General features: G+C 37.5%; 1 protein-coding gene across 2 annotated transcripts in view; it reads left to right on the top strand.

The window, feature by feature from the left end:
• The window catches only part of LOC129770687 (potassium voltage-gated channel protein Shal), a 455,955-nt gene that overhangs the window by 130,045 nt on the left and 301,629 nt on the right, over window positions 1–24,281 (top strand). For both annotated transcript variants that reach the window (XM_055773663.1, XM_055773664.1), the window contains exon 3: window positions 15,007–15,033. The gene's annotated coding sequence lies outside the window, so the exon portion shown is untranslated. The remainder of the gene's footprint in view (window positions 1–15,006; window positions 15,034–24,281) is intronic.

Genomic DNA, 24,281 nt, shown 5'->3' with positions numbered 1-24,281 from the left:
GATGGCCTGATGCTTGCTCTATCAAGCTCTTCCTTCTTCTAACGTTGTCTGCTCATCTTCTTTTTGTAATTCAGCGGCATCTGGAATCAATTAGACCAAAGAAAAGCCTCAAACCTGTAGGACCAATTCACCCCACAGAAGCGTGTCCATGTCACCTCACACAACATGCAAAAATTAAAATGCAATTAACTTCATTTATTGCTATCAAACTTAAAGTTTCGCTGCATCAAATTGTTCCTCTTCTGTAGGCGAACCGAAGTTTACTGCACAATACACGAAAAGTTTGTTTGATCAGCGGGAAAAACCTTAAAACCACGATCGGAAAACTCACATTTTTTGACAATCTAAGTGCTTGCTGTGTTCATGCTAACGTTTTCTTCCACCTGTCGAATTTTACCAAAGTTTATCTACGTTAGGTACATACGGTTCAACAACAAAAGGAGATGACATTATATAAAATCCAAGTTGAGCCATACTTTTTGAGATAAAGGGGTGGTCCAAATCACCCCGTATGTCCAACTCACCCCGTGTTAACCTACAAATTCTCCTTCTCTATCACTTCAAAGCCTGGCAATCCAATTTCCAATTAGTCACCAAGACCACCCTGAAGGTAACGCACTGATTAAACTGTGCTTTGTTCTCGGGCGTGAAGAAATGCGTGTAACATGATTGGGGCCCATAACAAAGACATTAAATATCAATTTCACTCAGAAAATTACACCCCAATCCACAAGTTCAAACGAGTACACAAACGCGCCCCCGAAGACAGCGCATCTGAATGTGCTGTCATTAATCAGCTTATTTTGCTTTCGTTTCGAGCATGTGTTTGCATTTACATTCAGTAAATACGAGAAGAAAAAAAAGCTGAGCCATAGCTTGAAGAGAGTTGGAGCCGTGGTTTAATTCACGACTACGAACGGATCCAAACACGCCGCAGTGATAAATATGTATATGCGTATTATGTTTCCGTGTTATGCTCATAGTGCCGGCATGCGTTTTATATCAGTAGGGAAGTTTATTGCTTTTGATTGCGCTTTTTATTGCGTGAATGTGATGCCCAAGGATCGCGGTAGGTTGGAAATTAAACACAGTTAAGTAAATTGCTTTATGAATTCACTTCGCTCAAAATATTTTTAACACTAATTATGTTACGAGGAGCATGTGATATGACCTAGGCCAATATGAAACTTTGGAGCAATTTGAGTCTCCATATTGAACCAAAAAGGATTCATAACTCAATTTTTAACCACTTTTTGATTATTCATACAATATTCAGGAAACCATTAAGGGGTATTCTAGTGTAGAGGCACGAATTTGATTTCTTTCAAATTTCTAGACTAGAATACTGCCTTAAATGGGGACCCCGGTCTGGAAAATCGAAAAAATAGTGTTCGGACTGCAATGGCCGAGAAAAACTTCTTTGTAGCGGATTTTCTCTAATGCGCTCAAAGCTAAAACATATTTATTTTAAAATAATAATCATATAAATTATCACCTAATTCTTACATTTTTAGTTTTTTCACTAAGTCTGGTTGTATCTTCTCCGGCACGGGTATAGATTGCTTTCAGGCCTGTACGCCTGTCGCCTTCAATTCTACTGAAATCTACGCTCACGCGTGTATTCAAATGAGAAAAAATCACTCCAATAATTGACGTTTTTCATTACACCTACCTTGACTCGTAATTGGTGAACAACGGAATCTTCTACAGTCTACTAGATATTTCGGGGTTCCAACACTCCCCAACCCATAAAGCCTGGTCGGATTACTCTTTCATAGGGTCAGCATCCTGTCCGATGAATACTTCGTCTACGATGCCCCTGATAATTGTACCTGCTTTACCATCATCCATCATTAATGCCAAGAATCCTACTCCCAGTGTCCGGCTATTTTCGTACCACCTACTGCGTTGGTTCAGTGTTGCAGAGTATTCTTTGCACCAACAGTACCAGAACTCCTTGGTCCTACTTCTCAGTTCTTCCGCCAGCGTAATCGATACATGGAATGGGTGATGCTGTCCAGATGAGTTTCCATGAAAGAAATATTTTGTTGTTATCGTATCCAGTTCTTTGTTCCGGAGTATGTCAGCGGGCGAGAATTTATTATATGTTCTATTTCGGCCATTGTTGTCATGAAGATGTCGTCGTTCATTTCACGTTCATCACTCAATGAAACCACTATGTCCGGGCCCTTACACAGCATGTCATTGAGAGATATCTCCCCTGCCTTCGCCGCTGCGCCTAACGTCAGTCGAATTCTTCGCGGTTTCTTGGTGTTGGTTACCACGTTCAACGGTAAATCCCACGGTTTGCCCGGTTCTACTTTGGAGATCTCCTCTGATGTTGCTTCGTGAGTGTACCCCTTCTCGATGAAGTCCTCGAATGCATGCCTCACCTTCTCTCGCAAATTCGGTTCTATCCAGAGCTGCGATTTGTCGTGAGAATCAAGTGATGGTACTCACACAAAGATAATCAACTAAATTTGTACTACGATTATCTTTGGTGACCATCCCATAGTCAGTCCAATAGTGTGAGAAGAGTATTATCACAACACTAACGCATGGTGAACTTCTACTTGACAGTAGAAATCCGAGCTCCTTGGTGAGTGTCCTGTCGCTGAAATGTCAGAATAGTGCGACACTCAAAAGTCTAGCTGATGGTTTGGTGTTTGGCGATATTCACAACATTCGCCTCTTTGTGTTCGTTCTTCGTGACTAGGGATGCCAGATGTGAATATACAGTTTCATTTTAAATACAATTTGAAGAATATTGTGTTTCCACGCATGTATTTTCTTCTCAACTTTTCAGATGGCCTTAACGTTTTTAGCGGCACTTCGCCGACTCTACGTAGTAATACACGTGTCATTTGTATTAGTACTTAGTTTGTGGAATAACACGCCTTGCGTATCCCCTCTATTCCGGCTCCCGATCGGGTTTGAAATTAGCAAAATGATGCATTTTGTAACCCGTTCGACTTCGATTTTTTTACCAAATTTGTTTCTCATCATTGCAAGGATACTAAATCTGTAGACATGTTCGCAATTTTACTGATATTTAATATCCTGTCTATCCTGTTGCAAACTTATATTTTCAGTTGCAGACTGTAGGGATATGGTATTTCTTCTCTTTATGACTTGACCTGCGTTTAAAACCACTTTTTTCAAACATTACTTTGCTATTCTCGCGGTTACAAAAGTATCTGCATCTCAGATTTCATCAACATTTCAGAATCTGGCATCTCTGGAGGTGATGCATTTACTCTGACAAAGGTCAACATGAAAACAACAATCCACCAAGTATTTTTGTATTATACATCAAATATTTTTGTGTACAATGGCTCTCTGAGTTGACCGCTACCGATCGCGCCTGCTGTCCAAACTTGACTACCACAAAACGCAAGTTGCGCATCTGAATAATCTTCGCTCCCAGGGAGACTTCCCGCATCTCATGTTATACGGTCCTTCCGGGCCAGTAAAAAAACTCGCATCATGTATCTGCTGTGGAAACTTTACCAACCGGGCGTGGAACGGCTACGCAATGAAATAATAAACTTCACAACGCCCTCGAACCGGAAGATGGAAATCAGTACCATCAGCAGTAATTACCACATCGAGTTGAATTCATCGGTTATGACAGGGTGGTCGTGTCGGATTTGATCAATCAAATTGATCCCAGCGGGTAGAGTGAATATGAGACTCGTCTTGTCCGTGGTGGATTAGCTGACCAAAGATACCCAGGATGCGCTGAGAAGAACCATTGAAAAGTATGTGTCTAGGTGCAGATTGATTTTGTGCGCCAATTCTACTTGGCGGGTTATTCCCGCGGTGAGAAGTCGTTGCTTGGGAATAAGGAGGCCGGCTCTATCTTAGGAGGATATTTTTAAAATTTTGAATGTAATATTGTCATTTGTTTGTTTCTTGAATGTAACAACACTATTTGCATTTCAGCACATTCCTTCGGAGAAAAGAATTACGTTATTCTCATGCTGGAAGCTTGCAAGGTACAACAGTAACCGTTCACGGTCAACTAAGAAGTACCGGAAATTGACTAGCAAATATTCCATCGAGAAACCGCCAATCAGATTGTCCTCGAACAAAGTCCACAGAAGCTGGAGGGGGTGAGCGAATGGCTATACGAGCTGCTATTTCAAGGCGTTCTATCGAATGTTATAATCTGTGGATTGGTACCGTATCTGGTTAAAAATTGCGATATGAGTCTGAAGACGCAAACATTGAATTTTGACGGGCATTATGAACACTGGATGCAGCAAGGAAGTAAACATATATTCCATCTGGACGTATTCGTGGCGCAGTTTGTAACACTGTATAAGAAGTTTCTCAATAAAGCCTCAATGGAAGTGGATGATTTTTGAGCGATTCTTTGAGATCGCAATTTTCTTTCGTTTTATAAAAAAATGAAATTTTTGTGTTCATCTAACGTTTATTAACTAAACTTTAATAGTTCTGGTAAGGCTTAACTCTAAATAAAAAAAAACGCCTTGTCGGTTTTCAATCGGATCATTTTCATGATCCGCAAATAATTATGAAATGGTAAATTTATCAATATACTTAAATACCATTACATTCAAATAATGGTTTATTTTAATATAACTTTTAAAATTATGACACTATAATCTTTTTTATTATAAATGTTTGTTCATTTTAACTGCAAGAAATAAATACTCGAATACTGAAAGACAATTGTTCGAATGAATCGAATATTTAAAAATGGCCCCACGATTAATCGATAATCGAATAAACGAAAAATTTTGACATCTCTTAAAACAACAACTTCTACTTCAACAAACAAATCTAAACCAAGGAAAATGAAGTGGAAGGTAAAACGTAATATCAGAATTGCCGTTCGGACGTATCCCGTAAGTTTGAATTTATTTACATACATGGTATCCAAACAACACTAAACATTGGCTACAGTTTCGTCGGCACAGTTGATTGCTGTTATGAATCAGCACAAAAAACAAAGCTGCAAATTATGCACCATGTCGGTACCACGATCAAAGCATTCCCTGAATAAATCATATCACATTAGCCGAGCCAGCTGGCGGAATCATAAAGGATACTAGGTTACTATTTTCAACGACAACTGTTTATTTATTATACTGCTTCAAATACCTTCAACGAAATCAAATGTAACCATACCAACGTAAGTAATAACATAAACAAATCCAAACCTTTCGTCTTGCCATTCCTCATACGTCTTTTCTAAATAGTGTAAATTACGAGCCACCTGTTAACTCCACCTTCTTGATCTAAACAACCGTCGCGATTGTCAAAAATGATTGGAACTGTCTGATCACTCACATTTCTACTACCATCATACGCCACAACCACCGCTCTCGTAACGTAAAGTTGTAAACAGAGCGATCGGCAGTGAGAGGCATTGGAACCAACCGTCATTTGGTTAGGTGTCAAAAACAAAAGAGTGAGTATCACTACTGAATATTTGGATCTCACGTGCCGTGAGAGGAATTGAGTGACTATGGTCACCTTTTTGGTGACATTGACGATGATGGATTGCAGCTCTGGTTCTATCTTGAATTGAGCCCTTTGGTCCTTATCAGATTCAACCCGATATGCACAATTAATCCCGGCTTCTTCCGTTGTAAAGTATTTTACCAACACTTGATCCATCACTTTGTCACACTGATGTATGCCGCAATACTTCTCGCTGGCCGCGTTGCACCCTGGTCCGGAAATCGTCCACCCGAGTTTGCAACGCAATCCAACTGGTTCGCCTGCTTTTCCGATTCTCGATCCAATAGGTGCTATTAGGTCCATGTTATCCAACCCGATCAATATAGTCGGTTCAGCATTTTTTAAATCAGTGACGATCAAATCTTGCAGATGTTGGAACTCACGAACCACCTCACCGAAACTCGTACTCTGTCTTGGCAAATCCAAATGTTCGATAGTGTGCACATCTTTCAATAGATACTGTTCAGAGAACCCTTTTACAGCTACTGTCAAATTAACCCTCATCGCAGTCTTCTCGGTTCCAGTCACCCCCGATGTTCACTTCAAATCTAGAGGCCTTACTGTTCCTTTAAGTCCCAGCTTCATTGCCACGTCTTTTTCCAACAACGTTTTGGATGAACCCTCATCGAGAAATGCGTACGTATCGACGCGCTTGTTCCCGTTAATCAGTAAGACTGGGATGACGCGAAATGTAACGAAAGGCGTCGATATCCTATGGTGCACCATGCAGCTAGATTCGTCCCCGCTATCAGACCGATGCAATAGGGGATGATGTTTGCCGTTACAACCTGATACATTGCACTGAAACTTGTTCCGACATCGTATGTTCCCGTGATTGTAGAGGCACAAGGCACAAAGGTTCCGGGTGTCCACCAATCGAAGACAGTGCTCTAAACTCCTCGCAGTTACGCGCTCGATGCCCCGGCTTGGAGCATATCGCACATGGTTTGTCGTCCTTCACGGCCGAAGAATCTAGTTTCGATCTGCCTCCTGGTTCGATCTGCGTACCATTATGACTGTGGACAAATCCTTATTCCTTTGTTTGGTTCCTCTCAAATTTGTTCGAATCTGTTTGATTTAAGAATGTCACCTCGCTTGCATCTTCAACCAATTCATGAAATTTCCAAAAGTGCGGATTGTCACTGGACAGAAGGCTCTCGTAAAACGTACCCACTCTAGCTTGAAACTAGCAGGGAGTTTATCTACCATTTCTCGTAGTAGAACGAGATTGCATAGATGCTCTTGTTGATTGTCAGCCTCCAGATGATCACACAATTGTTGTACTGCCATACCAAACCTGATGACAATATCAAGACGTCCAAGTTTTGGTGGATCTATTCCCCGTACTTTCGAAATTAACGAACGGATCAAAATTTCTGGTTTCCCGAAAACTCTTCGTAATGTATCCATCACCTTCGGAACGTTTGCGGGCAGCACCAATCTACTGCGAACAGTCTCGATGCCCGTACTCTTCAGACTTTCCTGCAACCTTATCAAATTTTCCACATCAGAAAATCCACACGCTGCATTTGAATTCTCGTATGAACTGATGAAAATCGGCCATTCATCAGGCGCTCCTGAAAAAGCAGGAAGTTTCTTTGGCCACACTTGTCTAGCCATAATTTGAACCGGATTAGGTCCCAACATTCTGGATTCCATAGGATCGGACTGAGGAATCGATGACCGTTTATTTGCCAACGTAGAACTCGTTTGAGGGTAATTGCTCGGGACTGGATTCTGATTGCTTCTTCATGATTCTTCAGGATGATGTTTCGATGGTTCTGGTTGTGTTACGTTATTCAACTTTTCACTCCCCAGCCCGTCAGATATCGGTAACTCATCGATCGGTGACGGATGTTCAGGTAATGACGGCTTCACTGACGGTACGGGTAGATTACGTGACGGAATACATGACTCCGGACGACCAAATGGCGTTAACGGTTGGTTCTCCTCGAATCTTTCATTGTTACTTTCGCTAGCGGTCGGGATCGAGTCAAGCCTATGAGCCTTGGAAGTAACATGTTTTTCCTCCACTCCTGAATGCTTATCGATCCACGTTATGGTCCTATTTACACTACTTACATTCGAGCTCCGAGCGCTCTCTCTACCATCGTCGTCGTCGTTGATGTCTTCGCCGAGATACGAAGCCATTATTTTGTATTTTTTCCGCATGTACTCCTGTTGCAAGGCAAGTTCCTCTTGCAAGCGCCTGAGTTCCAGATCTCTGCTCTTTTTCTGCCTTGATGACACGGTGTTGCTTCCCCTACGGCTTCGGGACCGCTTCTTAAGGCATTTGTGACTGACCCATGTATGATGTTCTGTTGATTCATCCTCCTCCACACATGTATAGTGGAACCAGATTCCACAATCATCACACGCCATCATCGCACACTCGATAGAGGGTTCCTCCTGACATATTGCACATGGAGTGACTCTATCGTCCACAGAAGTCGGAGTTCACATCTTGCGACCTTCCGAAAAAGATTAAAAATCTTTGAGAAATGTTCGGACTGCAATGGCCGAGAAAAACTTCTTTGTAGCGGATTTTCTCTAATGCGCACAAAGTTAAAACATATTTATTTTTAAATAATATTCATTATCACCTAATTCTTACATTTTTAGTCTTTTCACTAAGTCTGGTTGTATCTTCTCCGGCACGGGCATAGATTGCTTTTAGGCCTGAACGACTGTCGCCTTCAGTTCTACTGAAATCTTCGCTCACGCGTGTATTCAAATGAGAAAAAATCACTCCAATAATTGACGTTTTTCATTACACCTACCTTGACTCGTAATTGGTGAACAACGGAATCTTCTATAGTCTACTAGATATTTCGCGGTTCCAACAAATAGAATTTAAGTATTTTTGATAATTGCATTTTTGTGAAGTTTATGCTCTCAGAAATGTTGTCCTAAAACGATTTTTCGTTATTTGATTTCGTTGGAAAGCTACAACAAAAAATATGAAGCCATTTCAAGGGATACTGTATTGCTGTACGAATTTTTTAACGCGTTTTTCTCGAAACCATATTTTTTTTTAATGGTGGTATCTACTCGACTGATTTGGTTCAATTTTTTTATCAGCATGTAGAAATGAATTAACTAAAGCGTTACATAGCTGTTTTTCGATATCTAATTTTTTCGATTTTTTATGAACTTAGTCATAGAAAATAACTCATTTCAACAGAAATGGCCGTCATTTTGGCAGTTTTTCGAATTTTAAAAAATCCCTATGTAACGCTTTAGGTATTATCCTGACGTTTCAAAATATTCATTGGAATTCGTTCTGCGACACCCCGTTGCTCAAGAACAGATACCATTAGGAAGGTACCATCATCAACATTTGCAGTGGACTGATCACATATTCGCATTCCAGCTGATTTTATGATTGATACAATCAGAATTCAGAAAATACAATTCTAGAACTAAAAGGTTTTGTTTCATCGCAACAATATGTGTGATATTTGAAGCAATTGTAATGTAAGACACGCTTACGGACAGCGAAATTCTATTATCTGAACCCCCAATTTCGCCACTCAATGAGATGCAACAATGATGTTCCAAAATTTGCCCTCGTCGGCGAACCCACTTCTAGCCTCTGGTAGAGGAAGTTCGTTTCAGCTGGTGCGGTTGTTGGCTGCTTTGTCTGAGGCGAGGGGTGAAACATAAGTTCCGTCTCCACTGAGTCGTACCTCGGGCGCAAAATATAATAGCGCAAAAAAGGGCCGCTGGTTTCCAGACCCTCTCGCGAGGGCGGTAACGACGATCCTTCAATTAGCGGTAAAGCGTGTTTCAGCTTCTCCACTCTTCAAGTGCTGATGCTGTGGTCGTTAGCAGCGGATCGGGCTTTGTCAAGGCGAAGCTTGCAAGCGTCAACAATGAGCTGGGAATGTACTTGTATTTTTATGTTCTGTAAGTGAACAAGAACAAAATTGTGAGATTTTGCTTTGGATGGCGTTTTTTTTTTTCCTAAAGCGGACGCATTGTCTTTCAAGCAGCAATTATGGTGCGTTTTCTTCGGCTTGGAGTGGCGGAGAAAAGACAATTTGTAATGTAATAATACAACATTGAAACATACCAGCACGATCTAACGATTTGGCGTGGTGCCAAGCAGCTGGAATCCTGAACGTCATCATTACTCATCTCGGAAATGAAATCATCGACTCGCTCCTTTGGGGATGACGTTACGATGAAAACACGCAAATATTTATCGATTTTCGTATTCCATTTCAAGTGTGACACAGAGTCTCTTGATGGAAGCCGAGCGCTCACGTTTGATGACACGTTCGACAAAATCCCACTGTGAGTCCGATGGCTACAGAGCCCTCGGGAGCGAAGAGAATCGTTTTATTTTTGTGTTGGATGAGGGAAGCAGCAAGTCTACATGGTGTTCGTCAGTGACTACAAATTTATTGGAACTGAGGCATTCCACCAATCAACACGAAACCATTTTAATTTCATATTTTTTATTAATCTGAAAAAAATTAATCTGAAAAATTTGTTCGGCACTAGTAACGATGCCATTTCACAGTACTGGGTTTCCAAATATGATCATTTCAGAAAATAAACTATAACGCCAAAAACGGGTTATTTGATCGAGATGTCTCAGGCAAAGTATAGATTATAATTTTGCGGTTTTGGAAAAAAATGCACACTGGAAAAAAAAATTTAAAGTTATGTTTAAAAATGGAACATATTATTTTTCCAATATTAATTTTTGAAAATTTTTGTTGTAAACTCGTTTCATTTTAGTGCTCATATTGTCTCCAATAACTGGTAGAAATTTGATCCTGGGCAAATGGAAAATTAATTTTTATGACATTTTAAAATTTGCAACTTTTTTACAAAAAATTCTAACTCGGAAACATTAATACCTACACAAATCTCGTCAAAGGATGAAATGTAGGAAATTGTTTATCTTCTCTATATATAAAAATCTCGTGCCACGGTGTTTGTGGTCGAACTCTTCCGTAACGCCTCGATTTTGATAAAATTATACACATAAAAAATAGTAGGCATGAGAATACAGTGAAAGCTCTCTATAGCGACATCGCAAGGGACCGTCGTTATAGAGAATTGTCGCTATAGAGAATTCGGATGTCGTTATAGAGAGAGAAACGCTCAAGTTCACACGAAACAATTAAATTATATTATCTTGAAACAAAAACAACAAAATATTGAAAAATAGATACAAAACTCAACTCATTTGACCCCTAACACATTTTTCTTCAAATCAAACATTTTTGAAATGTTGTCCATTAGTAAATTTGTTTTAGCTGATAAACCAACATAAATAGTTTGGAAAGCATCTTCTAGCTGGTTTTGAGATGGTAGGCTTATAGTTCCACTGTCGACTACTTCGTCAGACACTGAATGAGTTTCATTATCAATGTTCTCTATAGATGATTTTTCTTGCACTGTTGTTACTAAATCATCGTCAGACAAAATTGCTCATTCGCATAAGTTGTCGTCAAAAGCCACGTAGTCTGGAAAATAATAATTTCGATTATACCTTCTATTATATTTGAAAATATTAACCATTTATAACCAAACCTTCAAAAGAATCAAAACCTTGTTCAGCGAGCGCTTCAAAATTCGATCGGATTCCTTTTCCTCTGAAGGGTCGTTATCAATGCTGTTTTCATTGATGTATATCAAAATGTCTGATTTCAGAAAGCCAGCTTTTACGGAGCAATTAACAATAGTGATTGTTTGGCATTATTTGCTACGCATACACTGTAGAAGATTGACATTCAACAATTCTTTTTTTTTCTATCGCATTCAGTTGGTCCTTCACTAATTTGTCCCGGTAGTGCATTCTCAATGCTTTAATTATTCAAAGATCAAGTAGTGGGAGCCCAGAGGTCATGCAGTCTATTGCAGTCTGCAATTTTTCAATTTCTGTAGAATATTCGGAGGGCTAGGACAATTATCAATAATACTTGATAAAAATAAACAAGATGATACGTCTTTCTTCAGTCACCATTCTTTCATCCAGTTTCAAAATTCATTCTTCAAACATCGCGCTTACCATGCACGCATTTTTGTTACTTTTATAAACCGCTGGGAGGTTCTGAATGTTTTTAAAACATCTAGGTTTGGCACCCATAATATCTTGCGGGCTATAGTCAGTAATCAATAGCGGTAACGTATCGGATTTGAATTGCACAGCAATTCCGACATCAACAGCCCCACTTTTGCCACTTGCGGCTTTACACGACAGTTCATTCCTCTTAACGAATTTTTGAATCTATCCGTCATTTGGTATATTGCACATCAGCAGTTAAAACCATTATTCCTACTTTTTCACAAATTTGGTTCTTATTTATTACTATGGGTGAAATCGAGTTGTGCGGCACATTAAATTCAATAGATAATGTTTTGTTTTTAATGCCTTTTTCAATTTTTTTCATGTTATTCAATAAATTTTTAGCCTCAAAGATTTTCTTGGGAATGATCACCCTCATTTCCATTTTAGAGTTGCCCAAGTGAACAATGTTTTTCCATTTTTTCCAAAAATCACTTTTTTTTTAATTCATAACTTTTGAACTTCTTTACCGATTCGGATGATCAACCTATCAAATTAAAGCCAATTAGCTAGTCTCTTTTCGAAAAATATTATACTTGTAGAAATTTTGGATTTTGGTCTTATAATTATCGATTGTAATTTTGATAAAAATGATAAAAAATATGGGTCTAATGTTTTGCGATAAAGAACAAAACTATCACTTTTCTCGAAAATCTGATAACCACTATATCGGTTTGACATGGAATGGCTGTATATAAGCATTTCCATCGCACTTTTCGGTGGATTGACACTATTTTCGTAGCTCATATTATCATTCAAGACACTTACATGTTGTTAAATTAGCTTGAAATTATTGAAAAATTGACTTCTAAACACAATTCTTAATAAAAAGTAATATTCACTACTTTGACCCATTGTCACCCCCTCTAAGGGGTGAGATTGGGTCAACTTTCATTCAATCGCAGTTCAGTAAAAAATTAATATTATTCAACAATTCCTTGAACACTTACGAGTGCTTATCATTAGAGAACATTTCTACCTAATCAGAATTGTGTTTTACTCTAATTTACGATAGTTATTCAACAAAAAGTTCAAAAACTACCTTTTTTGACCCATTTTCACCCCATCGACGGTACTTTAATTAGCTTTATTGCAATATTAAACGTATTTGGTCCGTCACATTGCTAGATGAATTCGGATGGATGGCAAACGCGAGGTTTTCTCATGCAATCATTTTTAGTTTGGCTGGTGGAAAAAGTACGCCCTGAGGAAATCGGTTTTCTCGAACTTCCTCGGAACCTTCTACTAATCAACTACTCACCCGTGTTCTGAAAATCTGATCTGGTCGGAACTATTATTTTACATTATATAATTTGTTGAACGTCCAATCGTGTTGTGAAAAAGTTGCAATTTTGCCACGCTATTAAAACAAGAAATATAAATGAAAATTAGCTCTCCCTTATCAAACATTCTGCACAGAAATTTATAGGAAAATAGTGACATTAGGGTCCTGACTATGTCCTAGTATTTGCACACTTTGAACAATATTTACACGATTTTATTGGACTTGACTCGAACAAATTACAGCATGGAAAATTGAGATCCGCTCAGGTAATAATTTTAATTTTTTTATATATTTAAATTTTTCGGGTTCGGGAAGATACGATATGAAATGGTTGATTGCGCTTTTTGAATTGTTCTGCAACGATATAACGATGCGACATTTTCCTTCTATTTAGAACACAAGAGTCGCGAACGATTCACGTTTGTTTATCAAATGACAGCGCGCTTCGTCATTTCCAGCGGTATAAACATCAAACACACTTCCGTTCAAATCGTTTCATTCGTTCTATTTCATCGATCACATTCGACTAGTTGTATAAATCATTGAAACATTCAGGCATGCTTAGGATACATAAATTTTTTTTTATTTAACAACCAAATTATTCACTAGAAATAAAATATATGGCGAAACAACGTTTGCCGGGTTAGCTAGTATTTTCATAAAAAATACAAAAAAAATCTTTCTAATTTTTACAGTTTCTGGGATATACAACAGTTTTGTATGAAGACTCCTAAAAAAAATTGTGTTTTACTCGTCAAATTTTTGTGTGTTAATTCTCGCATTTATTGTTCTTGACTTGTATTCAAATAGATATGACGAAATTTCAAAATGGTTTTTTTTTAATTTGTTTGATCAATCAATCAATCAAAAATAATAATTTGCTACATTTCATTCTTCAACCAATATTTTGTAGGTCTTATCATTTTTGAGTGTGAATATTTTTTTCCAAATTTTATGTTTTTCTACTTTTTTTTCGAAAAATATCAACTCAATACCTAAATGGCCCAAAATAAAAACTAGTTCAAGAATGATTTTATTTAAGTTTCCAATGAAAAATAAAAAAAAATTAAATATCATCGAAACTGAAGTGTTTTGAAAATTATAATTATTTTCTCTCAAAAACGTGTTTTTTTAAAATTCTGAACATAAATTTTATGAATTGCCCTTAATATTACCGACAATTACTATGAATGTTTATTTCGTGACATTTTAGTGTGTAAATTATCGCGATTGACACATTCTGAAAAACATTTTTAGGATTAGGATTAGTTGTATTTTTTTTCAGAAAAACATGAAAAAGTTTTTAGAAAAGCTTTCTCCCTGCAAAAGTTTCTATCTTCGGATGTATGGTTAACTTGTTGGAATTTTGTGACTATTCATGTACTTTTTTGGGAATCCAAAAAAACACGTTTTTGAGAAAAAATAATTTTTTTCAAATATTTTTTCTCGGGGTAATTTAAAAAAATGTTTATATTTTCCTACATTTTATCCTTTGACGAGAATTTTGTAAGCTTTTTAGTTAGAAATTCTTATGAAAAACGATCAAATTTTAAAATGCCATAGAAAATTCATTTTTCATTTGCCCATGATCAAATTTCTATCAGCTGTTGGAGATAATATGGGCTATTTTATTTATTATAATATTGTGCTTAGAACTAATACCATAAAATGGTCTCCGTACCTAGTGCCGAACAAGTTGACAAAGTTTCAGCTAAATCAAAAATATGAAATTAAAAAATGCTCCGAACATTCGTGTTGATTGGTGGAATGCCTCAACTGATAAATACTAATCATAGAATCATTTTTCAAATTTCATACGTCATTCTGTTCGTGAGAATTTGTTTGGAAAGAGTTCGAAAATTATTAAAAGTTAAAAACAGTCATGTGGAAATAAAAGTTAAAGAATATACAAAAGGATTCCGAAAATAGTTCTCTTTTGAATATGGGAACAAAATGAAGAAAATAAAGCTACAATAACTAATCATCAACGAGAATCAATTTTTATCATTAATAATTTCCCTCAAATAAGTTTTATTGTATGCAACATATTGAATTTCAAACTTTTCAACTTTTTTTTCAAGTTTCCCTGAATTGTGAGGCATATTTAATCTAACTTTGTTTCTGTTTTCCGTCTCTCTTTCAGGATTCCATATACTACTAACATATACAGGTAAATTAAAACTTATACAATAAAAATATTACTCATAATACTTGAACACTATTAATCGCAATTGTCATCCCAATAATTCAGCCTAATCTACCTCAATTTACCTCTGGTCTTGGAGTAAATTCCTCGTTGAGGGACTTTTTATTTATTTTGCTAATCAAAGACACAACAAGAGTTTGCGGTGAATTGTTGATAAACTGTTCATTTCATTGTAATCAACAATAATGAAATCCCAAAATACCGTTTTTAATACAAATTTAGTTGGCTCTTGGACAACTAAATTTGTATTAGAAACGGTATTTTGGGATTCGAATAGGTATCCTAGGTTGGCGTATGATAAACATTATTTTTCCTCAAATAAATATGTAATGACCCCACGCATAACGCGTTGCGACAGAAAAAATTCTTGCTAAAATTGCAATCACTCTCTTTTTCATTTTTTTAAAGAAAATAATTGTATTCATTTTAATACTGTCTACCGTTATGGGAGCCACAAGATTCACGACCTTTTTTTTCCTCCGCCCAAGTCCGCTTCGTCCTCGATGACGGAAACACCACGAATCTCGTTTTATGTGATGGCTGCAAATTTATGCTTTCGTAAATTTTGGATAAGCTTCCAACAACTTGCGCTCACTGCGCGCTAAGTTTGGTGTTGCGAGAAAAATCATTGTTCAGAATGCAGCCGCTTGCACCAGCGATGATTGAAGAGATTACGGGGGATGATTTTCCGGGAAGCCGCTCTCAAGTGGTTTTCCCGTAAAGAACACCCGCCTTTCTCCGCGGTGCACACTTCGCCGGGATGAGGAGTAAAGCTAGTGCCGGTCCATGGTAATTTGTGTGGATTACTTGGGGAGATTTGGTCGTTTGACAGTGCAAAATTACTAGCTGCTCGAGCTGACGGTTCGCTGCCAGAAGGCGCTGCTAAGTATGGTTTTCTTCGTCTTCTTCATTTTAAATGCTGCTCCGCTGCTACTCTTCGCATAATGAAAAATCAACTTCAGAGCACAGCTTGGATCGTGTTCTGATTAGTCAAAGACTGGAGTGGCAATCGTAATGATAATCAACGTTGCTGACACAGTCACTATTTGAGACATAATAGATGTAAATATGTGCTCCCGTGGCCGAGTGGTTAGCGTCATAACTAACATGCCGGGTGTTCGGGTTCGATTCCCGTTCTGGTCGGGGGAATTTTTCGTCAAAGAAATTTCCTCCGACTTGCACTGTGATCACGCGTATTTCTAGAGCTTGCCACTCAGAATGCATTCAAGGCGTGTTATTTGGCATAGAAATCTCAACTAAGTACTAATAAAAATGACGCAAGTAATACTACGTTGAGACGGCGAAGTTCCTTTAGGAACGTTAGTGCCATTGAAGAAGAAGAAGAAGATGTAAATATATAAAAAATTACATAACTTTAACTGTTAGTGGGGTTTTGAATAAGATCACTCATTCTTCGAAAGATGAAATTACAAGAACTTTACCAGAAGGTTTTATTATTGTAAGTTTTTATCATATTTTGTTCAATTGTGGTGATCAGTTGTACTTACGGAGCCCAAATGCCGATAATTACGTTTCCTTCGGCTCAACGTCGAAATTTATTATTATATAAAACTGGTGTCGATTGTTGCATTTGTTTGTTGTAGTTTATATGTTGGCGCTGACCAACTTAAGCAGGTACAAACATAAACACACATGTAGGATTCTTGAGCCACGTGAATTTTCCTTCTTGTTTAGGCCAAAGACTGAAAAAAGTAAAGATAAGTTTTTTAACAAAAAAGTTGGACATTAAAAATAACTAGAAACAATCGTTTATCCAAAACACAGATCGCTTAGCAATACTGTAATAACCGTACGATTATCATGAAAATATTAGAGGAAAAGAACATTGTTAGCCTATCTGTTGTGAAAGTAACGAAAATTAATCAAACTACGTGAACTTTACAATAACTTTAATTTCAAAATTATTCGCTTGTAGCCTCAGAAGTTCGCACCTCATTTTAGAGTGCTTTTATGTTCATATTCGATACTGTGAAATTAAAACATAGGTTCAGTATTCAAATGCTCATAATGTGAGGAAAATTTGTCAAATTTCGGACGAAGCCAAATTTCAAATTCAAAGACGTTTTGTAAAACGAAAAATAATTTTCTAGACCACACATATCTAAAGAAAGAAAATGGGTTCTACAACAGAAACATTATACAGGGAGATATCAGAGATACGACCGCATTGTTGACGTAGGGCTGCTGGTGGTTTTGACCATTGCTAGGAACGGCGAATTCTTCGGCGGGAGGAGACCACATAGCATGTTTATAGCTCAGGTTGGGGGAATTTTGGTCTTGAAAAATACCGTTGGGATTCAATTGGTCTGGAGGATTACGAATACTTCTAAACACTACTTAATTCATTAGCGATGTTACACGTTCAAAAGTCGAAGATTCGTATCAATAAGGTATTCACAGTATGCCCACCGGAGCAACACTATGCAACACTTCAATCCTTGATTGACGTGTTTTTTATCTGACAGTCAACAGTATAATTTGCTTTCTGCGTATTCTGAGAATGGCTGCTGAATCAAACAGCTTTGCATGTCCGTTCAGCATGAAAGCAAAACATAAACTGACGAATAACCACTTTGAGTACTTTGAGACATCCATGTCCGATTGAGCTGAAATTTTGCACAGCTATTTTTTTTTTGGACCAATAAACAAAATGAACATGGTCGGTTCTTTAAAGTCGATGATTATTTTTTTCCAGAGAAAATTTTTTGAGATGAAGATCTGGTTTTTGACGTTTTATGCATTTTTAGGTCATTTGGCATCGAAAAAAAATCAATTTTCCAAATTTCATGTAACAAAAGAAGATATTCTACAAACATATTTTTATCTTGGTGTGTGTAGATGTAGTGGACAACAATATCGGGAAGAAATAAAGATTCAATTTCATTCTGTTTTTTCAAACTTTTTGTAGACTAACACAATTTTTTGCTGACTAAGTGAATAGCAAATTCAATTTTCCTTATAACACCATTTTCATTTGATTCCTACCCCTTCGTTTTGATGATGAATAATGCAATAATAATTTTGTTTTCAATTTATAACTTTTAAATTACCAGGCCGATTCAGATGATCGATATACTAATTTGAATCCATTTGAATCCACATGAAATACCACATATGCATAAAAATTAGATTCTAGTCACATAGGAATATTGAACGAAAACTGAAATAGTAAAAAAAACTCAGCTTTCAAGAAAATGTATAAAAAATATGGTGACCTTAGTTCCGAAACCATGTAAGCTATGAAAAACAATTACAATCAATAATTACGAAAACAAAACCTGTTTTTTTTTCAAGTATAATGTTTTTCAAACAATGCTCATGGGCTTTCATTTGATATATCGATCATCTAAATCGGTCCTGTAGTTCAAAAGTTATGCATTTTTGAAAAAGGTCATCTTTCGAAAAAAGGGAGAAAAGTTGTATTTTCGGACCACCACTAAATGGAAATGGCCACCCTGATGAAAAAAAATAAAAAATACGGGTCTAATATTCCACGATGAGGAATAAAACTATCAATTTTCATGAAAAGCTGACAATCACTATAATATCTCAAAAACTATGAGTCCTACCGAAATAGTGTCTTAGAAAGAGTTATAGAGTGTTGATGTCCAAACGTGAAAAAAATATACACTGAGAAAAAAATTAGTACTCTTTTTATTTACAAAAAAAAACTTTAATTTGCAATATCTAAAATGTATATCTATCAATTTTTTTTTAATTTTTTCATATAAAATAAAAGTCATGTAGAAAATTTAAAACATGAGTCCCAGATGGTTCCGTCCGCAGCTAAATCCGAAACGAAGACATTCGATGACGCAAAATAAAGAAGAACAAGAGATGTTCATTGCTTTGAACACAGAACGAGACTGAAAGTTTGCCTTCCTTCCTCCCTTGTTGAATTGAAGAGACTTTAAACTTCTTCAGTTCATTCGTCTCTAGCCTTCAAAAAGCCCTTGGAAAACTTTACTTTTTCTTGTATCGTTCCTCCACTCCTATTACGTTGAGAGAGGCATTCGATTCCTCGCCGTCCAGCTCGTCCAGCAACGATTTTGTCCAGTCGGTGTCCTCACGAAGAATGGAAGGCTTGCCACAGCGAGATCCACTGGTTATACTCTAATGTCTTAGTGTCTTAGAATATCAACAAATATTCACGAGAAACGAATATGATTTTGTTCCAGTGTAAATGACTTTTTTTTCAGCTTGAAACACACTGCACTCATTATATTGATGACAATAACAAACGAGTTCATTTTGTTCATATCGCTGTTGCATGAACAAAATTGCTCTATTGAATGAATGCGACATAGAGTGGGGTTCATAACTTCGCTGTTATTTATACTATCAAAAGCAACAAATTGATATTCGAGGAGGCGATCTGGCGTAGTGGTAACGTCCATGCCTCTCACGCTAAAGGTCACAAAAAAAATTGATATTCATTACATCCGAAACGATATTCGTTCTGGCAGTGAATTTAAGTTCAAAATAAATTGTATTTGGCGAGACGGTAGCAACGACATATGCAGAATGGATACAACGAGTGGTTTTAGCTACCGTCAAGTCATTTACGACATCGGGAATTTCATAAGGTATTTCCGATTACGGCATCCGGCAACTGCAAAACCCAACCGCACACAGCAGCCTCAGGTTAGAAGTTAACAACAGCTGATATTCATTTGGCTGAAATGAAATTCAGTTCTGACGTTTCCGATAATCAAGATGAAAATGACACTGGGTGGAAAAAATAAACATCAAAACATATTGAAGGACAAAAATTCATTTGCTCATATTCAATGGTTGCCAGGATCTGTCATTTTAATTTTCGTTTGGAATATATAGGTTTTCGATGCAACCTAGCCCGAAAATCTATGCATATGATCTTAGCGAAGATGATTTTTTCCAACACTGCTCTAGGAGTCTAGGTAAATATTCCCCTTCGTTTTTCTTCTTTTTCTTTGTTCACGAAGACTTTGAATCTTACTATTTCCCCTTCGTTGCTCGTCGATAAGTTGCTCGTTATTGACGGCACGGGTAGAAAAGCTCACAGATCAATAGGACAAATGTATGGGAAAATGGAAACGCTTATAGTTTTAATAAGTTTCAACCATTTACACACCAGGGGATTGTAATGTATAGCATATCAAACAAATCTTAGGGTATACAAATCACCAAAAGCCGTTCGCGGCAAAAGTAGTTATTGACGATAACTTTATTTCATAAAACGTGACCTGTTTCAGAGTGTATGCTGCTCGATAAGCGAGGGGTGCGTGATAACATAACATACAGTCAATCGCCAAATTAAGTATTCACCCCGTGTTGGTTTGTTATTTTTGAGTTTTTCGGGGTTGAGAAGTAAATAACTAAAAGCGACTCATATTCATCCTAAAATCGATCCTTTCCACTCTCATGTAGAAAAAGAAAAAGAAAAAGAAAAAAAATTAAATGGACACATTTCTACTTCATGTTTAAAAAACAAACAAAAAATCTTCGATTCAGACGAAATTGAGTGTGCAGTTCAAGTTTTTATTACAAAGAAAATTGAAATCAGTTCATAGATGTTAACAAATAGCAAAAATCCATCCCCTAGTATTTGGTATGGGCCCCCTTTGGTGTCCAGCACCGAAGGGATATTTCTGGTCGCTCTAGGCGAAAGTGCCTCCCAGATCTCCGTAATCGTCGTTTCGAGTTCCGCTTTGTTCCCTGGATTTTTATTCTTCAGATGGTTCTTGATTTCCCACTAAAGATACTGAAATCCGGTAATTTCGAAGGTGTTTTGAGTTGATTGAGACATTATAGAGCAGGTTTTCCCGCATGATGAGGTCAGTTTGCTTCGGGTCATCATTCTGTTGAAAGTAGTAATCACGAGGGAGAGCCAATTTCTGCACGGGACACTGAAGGTTGCGTTTCAGGATGTTCAATGAAACCATCTAGTCCATAAAGAATCGATAAACTCCATGGTTCCAGTTCCAGAAGCCGCCATCATACCGTACATCATCTGACTGCCGCCGCCGTGTTTTACTATGGGAACCAAATGTTGAATCTGGAGCACCGATCCTGGTTTCCTTCACACCATCTGCTTCAAAGAGATTGGTTTTCATCTCATCCGTATGAAGAACCTCGTTCCAGAACTCCTTAGGTCTGTTAACATATGCCTTAGCAAACTGTAGTCGTTTTTTCATATTCACCTTTGAGATGAAATAATTTTCCCGGCCACCACGACGCCTCGTAAATTTGTTCCTGTATGCTGCTCTCCGGACAGTATCTGACAGGTCTTCCAATGATGCCGAATACTTCGGTAGTCAATTTAGGAATGTTTGTTTTAGTGTTCTTTCGAAATTTTCGCACAATTACTCGTTTATCATCAGAAGATAGGATACGTTTGTTTCTTCTACTCGGGATATTTTCTATGGTTTCTTCGTATTTACACTTGTTTATGATTTTCTTTGCAGATAGCAGATATAGTCGGAAGAACCCAATATACATATTGGGTTCTTCCGACTATATCTGCTATTTCCTGCAATTTCTTTTCACGACAATTCATATTCATTATCATTGCACGTGTAACAATATATCTTTCTTGCCATTTTGATAAAAACTTTTTCAAACATCAATAAAAACCAAAAACCAACATTTCCCAAGCAGTGGTTAAGTGTTGACACCAATCACTAACGAAAAATAGTACGCTAATTTGCAAATATCTTACTTACAAGGTTGATTTGTTCGGAGAAATTCAAGGTGTACACTCAATTTTGCGATGCCTAGAATAGAGATTGTTTTGTTTGAATTTTTGGGAATAAACAGTTCGCGAAAACTTTTCGCGGAATTTTATTGCACGTACAGCTAGTTAAATGCGTGAGTAATTAATATGCATCAAAAGAATCAATGTATTCAAAATATTTTATACCAAATAGATGTAAAGTATCGTCAGGTAGCATTTGTACACTCAATTTTGCGATAGAGCTTGAGCTTGAGCTTGGGTAGACTGTACAATTCGTAGTTGCTCTCCGTGATTGACCTGAACCAACGAAATTGTACAAAGAACACACAGAATGACGCTTGGGACTAGCAAATCATTCTCGTCGTGCAATTTTCGGTGATTCGAGCTTTAAACGGTCAATAACGACGCCGGCCACGTCCTTACAGTCACCAGGGGAAGGGAAGGAATGTTAGTATGATATTCGCCGCCCGAAGGCCAGAAGGGTCGCCTCTATAGCGTGGTTCCCTAGCGTTTATCATGGAAGGGATAGTTGTTAGTGGGAATGGTTAAGAAAAATCATTCACTGCGGTAAGTGATGTGATTCTAAAAACGAAAACTCTCAACTATTCGGCGAAATGAGACCTGAGAATAATCTGAGAAGGTCACCGAGGAAATTCTTTTAAACTCGCTAAAACTGACCATGTAGTTCGATGTTCGTCACTTGTACTATCTTTCAGAATATTATTCAACGACCAGCCGATTTTACATGTTAACATTTTTTTCAATTGTCACAACTAAGGTTATTTTGGGCAACCTGAGAAGGTCGGCAAGAAATTATTTAGCATTTTTCGAATCAACGATATATTTTTAACCTGAGAAGGTCAACGAGAAAATCCCTTCGAAATTGCTCGAATCGACAATATATTTTGTGATTCATTACTCGTATTATATAAAAAATATTTAAACGCAGCGGCTGAGATTATCTCTGGTCAACCTGACAAGGTCACCGATGAGACTCTCTACAAGGCAGCCATTAAGATTCCTGAAATCGACAATATATTTTTCAACCTGAGAAGGTCATCTAACTAACTCCTTTAAAGTCGGTCGAACCGACGATATATCAAGATATACCGACGATATATCAAGATATATCGTCGGTTATCCTCGGGCAGCCTGAGAGGGACACCGATATTTTTTAGAATCTTTTGAACCGACGATATATTTTGTAATCCATCACGCGTTTTACATTTTGACATATTTTTCCAATCGCCACGACTAAGGTTATTTTTGGGAAGCCTGAGAAGATCGACGAGAAACTTCTTTAACATTCTTCGAATCGACTATATATTTTTAACCTGAGAAGGTCACCGATGAATTTTAAGGAATAAAAATGGCCGAAAATAACCTGCCTCCATCAGTCAGTCATCGCACAGTCAAATTATCCAATCAAATACTTGACTGTACACCAACGAAAACAAACAAACCATCCCGCTCGTCCCGAGCAGACGAGTCCGAGTGGGGAAACAATCCAACCACACCAATATAATCCCATGCAGCTGCTTATCCTTCACGACCGCACACCAACCGTACAGCCACGCTCTCACACACAATCGCAGCCTAATATTAACTGACACTATCGCTCTCACAAAAAACCGAGAGACTCTCCGCAAGCGATGCGCATTTCGAACAGCTTTCGGAACAGTTATTGAAATTGTAAATTATTAATAGTACTTAGCTGGGATTAGCTGAGTTTCTCGATATAGTTGGGTTATCTTCCTGCTGGCAGAATTAGTGTGTTAGTGAATTCCTTCCTCGATGTATTGCTACTGATACAAACACCATGCACTGAAATGTTGGCTGCCACCCACACGCACACACAACCACGGAACACAAGAGAGTGAAAAATTATAGGAGGTTGTGTCCAAGATACGACCGCATTGTTGACGTAGAACTACACTGTTATTTTATATAAGTCGCTTGTTCATACCTTCGGATATTATTCTATAATGTTGTGAAATTTTAGAAACTGCTTAGTAGAATAATCTCTGAAATGAATTTTTCATTGTAGAATCAGTTGACGATATGAGACTCGATTATGGACATGTTGCACCAGCACCATTATTCCACATCTCATAATTACATCAATATATCTTTGGCACCGCATGGAAACAACAACAATGACAACACTTGCAAGTATCAAATATCATGCTACATGTTATTTAGTATTGCCTCAAAGGAATCGCACCTCTAGGCATCGTTCGTACAACGTAAACAAGCGTTCGCCATAGCATGCATACAGAGCCATACATTGGTGGCTTGAAACTACTAGGAATATAAACACTTCTCATCATTTTGCGCTATTCTCAAAAGAAACGCTTCTGTTAATATTACTGGCATCGAAAAAAGTTGCATTACTTTCTCATGCTCGAGAGAAGCGCAGCTGTCACCCTTAGTAGAGGAAGTTTTGCTACTGGCAAGCGAAACCTAATCACATGCA

The sequence above is a fragment of the Toxorhynchites rutilus genome, chromosome 2, assembly GCF_029784135.1.
Source record: "Toxorhynchites rutilus septentrionalis strain SRP chromosome 2, ASM2978413v1, whole genome shotgun sequence".
In the NCBI taxonomy this organism is placed as follows: Eukaryota; Metazoa; Arthropoda; class Insecta; order Diptera; family Culicidae; genus Toxorhynchites; species Toxorhynchites rutilus.
The sequence above is the reverse complement of the archived record's forward strand: the minus strand, read 5'-3'. Positions and strand labels throughout refer to the sequence as shown.